Source organism: Lolium rigidum, chromosome 6 (genome assembly GCF_022539505.1).
Source record: "Lolium rigidum isolate FL_2022 chromosome 6, APGP_CSIRO_Lrig_0.1, whole genome shotgun sequence".
Taxonomy (NCBI): Eukaryota; Viridiplantae; Streptophyta; class Magnoliopsida; order Poales; family Poaceae; genus Lolium; species Lolium rigidum.
This window is the reverse complement of record NC_061513.1, coordinates 349,947,888-349,954,493: the sequence shown is the minus strand read 5'-3', so window position 1 is coordinate 349,954,493 and position 6,606 is coordinate 349,947,888.

The window sequence follows — 6,606 nt, the reverse complement described above, 5'->3', positions numbered from 1 at the left end:
TGGTGGACACAAATGGCATAGTGGTTGGCTCAAGTATTTTGGATGTATGAGAAGTATTCCCTCTCGATACAAGGTTTAGGCTAGCAAGGCTTATTTGAAACAAACACAAGGATGAACCGGTGCAGCAAAACTCACATAAAAGACATATTGAAAACATTATAAGACTCTACACCGTCTTCCTTGTTGTTCAAACTCAATACTAGAAATTATCTAGACCTTAGAGAAACCAAATATGCAAACCAAATTTTAGCATGCTCTATGTATTTCTTCATTAATGGGTGCAAAGCATATGATGCAAGAGCTTAATCATGAGCACAACAATTGCCAAGTATCACATTACCCAAGACATTAATAGCAATTACTACATGTATCATTTTCCAATTCCAACCATATAACAATTTAACGAAGAAGAAACTTCGCTATGAATACTATGAGTAGAAACCAAGGACATACTTGTCCATATGCTACAGCGGAGCGTGTCTCTCTCCCATAAAGTGAATGCTAGGATCCATTTTATTCAAACAAAACAAAAAACAAAAACAAACCGACGCTCCAAGAAAAAGCACATAAGATGTGATGGAATAAAAATATAGTTTCAGGGAGGAACTCGATAATGTTGTCGATGAAGAAGGGGATGCCTTGGGCATCCCCAAGCTTAGACGCTTGAGTCTTCTTGATATATGTAGGGGTGAACCACCGGGGCATCCCCAAGCTTAGAGCTTTCACTCTCCTTGATCATGTTGCATCATACTCCTCTCTTGATCCTTGAAAACTTCCTCCACACCAAACTTAGAACAACTCATTAGAGGGTTAGCGACAATAAAAATTAACATGTTCAAAGGTGACACAATCATTCTTAACACTTCTGGACATTGCATAAAGCTACTGGACATTAATGGATCAAAGAAATTCATCCAACATAGCAAAAGAGGCAATGCGAAATAAAAGGCAGAATCTGTCAAAACAGAACAGTTCATATTGACGAATTTTAAAATGGCACCAGACTTGCTCAAATGAAAATGCTCAAATTGAATGAAAGTTGCGTACATATCTGAGGATCATGCACGTAAATTGGCTTAATTTTCTGAGCTACTTACAGGGAGGTGGACCCAGATTCGTGACAGCAAAGAAATCTGGAACTGCGCAGTAATCCAAATCTAGTACTTACTTTTCTATCAACGGCTTAACTTGGCACAACAAAACACAAAACTAAGATAAGGAGAGGTTGCTACAGTAGTAAACAACTTCCAAGACACAAAATAAAAACAAAGTACTGTAGGTAAAAACATGGGTTGTCTCCCATAAGCGCTTTACTTTAACTTCTTTCAGCTAGGCGCAGAAAGTGTGTATCAAGTATTATCAAGAGACGAAGTGTCAACATCATAATTTGTTCTCATAATAGAATCAAAAGGTACCTTCATTCTCTTTCTAGGGAAGTGTTCCATACCTTTCTTGAGAGGAAATTGATATTTTATATTACCTTCCTTCATATCAATAATAGCACCAACAGTTCGAAGAAAAGGTCTTCCCAATATAATGGGACAAGATGCATTGCATTCAATATCCAAGACAACAAAATCAACGGGGACAAGGTTATTGTTAACGGTAATGCGAACATTATCAACTTTCCCCAAAGGTTTCTTTGTAGAATGATCAGCAAGATTAACATCCAAATAACAATTTTTCAGTGGTGGCAAGTCAAGCATATTATAAATTTTCTTAGGCATAACGGAAATACTTGCACCAAGATCACATAAAGCATTACAATCAAAATCTTTAACCTTCATCTTAATGATGGGCTCCCAACCATCCTCTAGCTTTTTAGGAATAGAGGCTTTGCGCTCTAGTTTCTCTTCTCTAGCTTTTATGAGAGCATTTGTAATATGATGCGTGAAAGCCAAATTTATAGCACTAGCATTAGGACTTTTAGCAAGTTTTTGCAAGAACTTTATAACTTCAGAGATGTGGCAATCATCAAAATTCAAACCATTATAATCTAAAGCAATGGGATTATCATCCCCAATGTTGGAAAAAATTTCAGCAGCTTTATCACAAGCAGTTTCAGCAGTTTTAGCAGTTTCAGGCAGTTTTTCGCGCTTTGCATTAGAAGTGGAAACATTGCTAACACCAATTCTTTTATTAGTATTAGTAGGAGGTGCAGCAACATGTGTAGCATTAGCATTACTAGTGGTGGTAATAGTCCAAACTTTAGCTACATTCTTCTCTTTAGCTAGTTTTTCATTTTCTTCTCTATCCCACCTAGCACACAGTTCAGCCATTAATCCTATATTCTCATTAATTCTAACTTGAATGGCATTTGCTGTAGTAGTAATTTTATCATCTAAATCCTCAGGTTTAGCTGCCATTTTATTAATTAAAGAAGATTGTGATGCAGACATGTATGAGATTCGGGTTTCAGCATTAGCAAGTTTAGTTTGCAACCCCGAGATCTCCCTATTTAGATTTTCAAGTTGATTCCCTATATTCTTCAACAAGGTAGATTGCTCATTCATAGTTTTAGTAAACAATTTATTTTGCTCATATTGTGATTGCATAAAGCTCTTGGTGGATCTTTCAATTTCTAGCATCTTTTCTTCATTAGGTGAAGCATATCTACCATAAGAATTACCATTAGCAGGGTATGGCCTAGAATCATTGTGATTGTTATTTTTAATGAAATTTACATCAACATATTCTTTTTGAGCAACTAATGACGCTAACGGAACATTATTAGAATTAACATTAGGCCTACCATTCACAAGCATAGACATAATAGCATCAATCTTATCACTCAAGGAAGAGGTTTCTTCGACTGTAATTTACCTTCTTACCTTGTGGAGCTCTTTCCGTGTGCCATTCAGAGTAATTGATCATCATATTATCAAGAAGCTTTGTTGCTTCACCAAGAGTGATGGACATAAAGGTACCTCCAGCAACTGAATCCAATAAATTCCGTGAAGAAAAATTTAGTCCCGCATTGAAGGTTTGGATGATCATCCAAGTAGTCGATCCATGGGTTGGGCAATTTTTAACCAGAGATTTCATTCTTTCCCAAGCTTGAGCAACATGTTCAGTATCTACTTGTTTAAAATTCATTATGCTACTCCTCAAAGATATAATTTTAGCAGGGGGATAATATCTACCAATAAAAGCATCCTTGCATTTAGTCCATGAATCAATACTATTCTTAGGCAGAGATAGCAACCAATCTTTAGCTCTTCCTCTTAATGAGAAAGGGAACAACTTTAGTTTAATAATATCACCATCTACATCTTTATATTTTTGCATTTCACATAGTTCAACAAAATTATTAAGATGGGCAAGCAAGCATCATCGGAACTAACACTGCAAAATTGCTCTCGCATAACAAGATTCAAGAAAGCGGGTTTAATTTCAAAGAATTCTGCCGTAGTAGCAGGTGGAGCAATAGGTGTGCATAAGAAATCATTATTATTTGTGGTTGTGAAGTCACACAACTTAGTATTTTCAGCGTTGGCCATTTTAGCAACAGTAAATAAAGCAAACTAGATAAAGTAAATGCAAGTAACTAATTTTTTTGTGTTTTTGATATAGCGAACAAGATAGCAAATAAAGTAAAACTAGCAACTAATTTTTTTGTATTTTGATTTAGTGCAGCAAACAAAGTAGTAAATAAAACTAAGCAAGACAAAAACAAAGTAAAGAGATTGAGAAGTGGAGACTCCTCTTGCAGCGTGTCTTGATCTCCCCGGCAACGGCGCCAGAAATTTAGCTTGATGACGCGTAAAGCACACGCTCGTTGGGAACCCCAAGTGGAAGGTGTGATGCATACAGCAGCAAGTTTCCCTCAGTAAGAAACCAAGGTTTATCGAACCAGTAGGAGTCAAGAAGCACGTTGAAGGTTGACGGCGGCGAGATGTAGTGCGGCGCAACACCAGGGATTCCGGCGCCAACGTGGAACCCGCACAACACAACCAAAGTACTTTGCCCCAACGAAACAAGTGAGGTTGTCAATCTCACCGGCTTGCTGTAACAAAGGATTAACCGTATTGTGTGGAAGATGATTGTTTGCAGTAAAACGAGTAGAACAAGTATTGCAGTAGATTGTATTTCAAGAAAGAGAATTGGACCGGGGTCCACAGCTCACTAGAGGTGTCTCTCCCATAAGATAAACAAGCATGTTGGGTGAACAAATTACAGTTGGGCAATTGACAAATAAAGAGAGCATGACCATGCACATACATATTATGATGAGTATAGTGAGATTTAATTGGGCATTACGACAAAGTACATAGACCGCCATCCAACTGCATCTATGCCTAAAAAGTCCACCTTCAGGGTATCATCCGAACCCCCCCGATATTAAGTTGCTAACAACGGACAATTGCATTAAGTATTGCGCGTAATGTAACTAGTGACTACATCCTTGAACATAGCACCAATGTTTTATCCCTAGTGGCAACAAAGACATCCGTAATCTTAGTGGTTCTTGTCACTCCTCCGCATTCACGGAGACATGAACCCACTATCGAGCATAAATACTCACTCTTGGAGTTACTAGCATCAACTTGGCCGGAGCATCTACTAATAACGGAGAGCATGCAAGATCATAAACAACACATAGACATAGCTTTGATAATCAACATAACAAGTATTCTCTATTCATCGGATCCCAACAAACGCAACATATAGAATTACGGATAGATGATCTTGATCATGTTAGGCAGCTCACAAGATCCGACAATGATAGCACAATGGGGAGAAGACAACCATCTAGCTACTGCTATGGACCCATAGTCCAGGGGTAGACTACTCACACATCACACCGGAGGCGACCATGGCGGCGTAGAGTCCTCCGGGAGATGATTCCCCTCTCCGGCAGGGTGCCGGAGGCGATCTCCCGGATCCCCCGAGATGGGATCGGCGGCGGCGGCGTCTCCGGAAGGTTTTCCGTATCGTGGCTCTCGGTACTGGGGGTTTCGTCACGGAGGCTTTAAGTAGGCGGAAGGGTAAGTCAGGGGGCCACACGAGGGCCCCAGATGACAGGGCCGCGCGGCCAAACCCTAGGCCGCGCCGCCCTGTAGTCTGGGCGCCTCGTGGCCCCACTTCGTTTCGTCTTCGGACTTCTGGAAGCTTCGTGGAAAAATAGGCCCCTGGGCGTTGATTTCGTCCAATTCCGAGAATATTTCCTTACTAGGATTTCTGAAACCAAAAACAGCAGAAAACAGCAGAATCGGCACTTCAGCATCTTGTTAATAGGTTAGTTCCAGAAAATGCACGAATATGACATAAAGTGTGCATAAAACATGTAGATAACATCAATAATGTGGCATGGAACATAAGAAATTATCGATACGTCGGAGACGTATCAATGCTTCGAAACTACGAGCCTTAGCAACGGTGCATACTAAGGACGATCACTTCATGGATATGCGAATATCATTAGTGCCCCAATAGTTGGAGGATTGGGACGCCTGACGTCTTCAACCTTCATACATTCCCATAAAACTTATGAGTTTATGTAGTCTCACCAAATTATATTCTAACATCTTGTAACAAGGTCTTAGATATCACATATATCTCATACCTCGCTTATTTCTGAAAACAAAATTTTCATCTCCTTTCTTTTCAAACAGATTTGAACTTCAAGTTTCACGGAGACAAGATGACTTTAGGTACTAATTGAAACCATAGCTCTTTGAATCAAAAATGTGAGGTTTACTAAAAGTTTGCAATAGGACTTAATCATTTCTTGATTCTTTAACAATACGGCACCAGTCCGTAAAGTTTCTTGTCAGACTTAACAATATTTCTATCTCAATCACAAGACTAGCGCATGGTAGAAAACGGATGCCAATACTACAAATTAATTCAAAATACTACTTAGACTATGTTTATGATAATTAGTTCATGTTTTAATCTAATTACTAATGAACTCCCACTTAATACAACATCCCTCATAGTTGTTAAGTGGTACACGATCCAAATCCACTACACCAAAACCGATCATCACGTGAGATGATGTAGCTTCAATGGTGAATATCAACATGTTGATCATATCATCCATATGACTCGTGTTCAATGATACGTCTCCAACGTATCTTTAATTTCTAATGTTCCATGCTTGTTTTATGACAATACCTACATGTTTTACTCACACTTTATGATGATTTTATGCGTTTTCTGAAACTAACCTATTGACGAGATGCCGAAGTGCCAGTTCCTGTTTTCTGCTGTTTTTGGTTTCAGAAATCCTACAAAGGAAATATTCTCGGAATCGGACGAAATCAACGCCCAACATCTTATTTTTCCCGGAAGCTTCCAGAGCACCGAAGAGGGGCCAGAGGGGAGCCAGGGGGCCCCACCCCACAGGGCGGCGCGTCCAAGGGGGGAGCCCCCTAGTGTGTGGGACCCCCGTGGCCCCTCCGACTCCGCCTCTTCTCCTATAAGACTCCTCGTGACCTAAATCTTCGACACCGATTGACGAAACTCCAGAAAACCTTCCAGAGCCGCCGCCATCGCGAAACTCCAATTCGGGGGACAGAAGTCTCTGCTCCGGCACCCTGCCGGGACGGGGAATTGCCCCCGGAGTCATCTCCATCGACTCCACCGCCATCTTCATCGCCA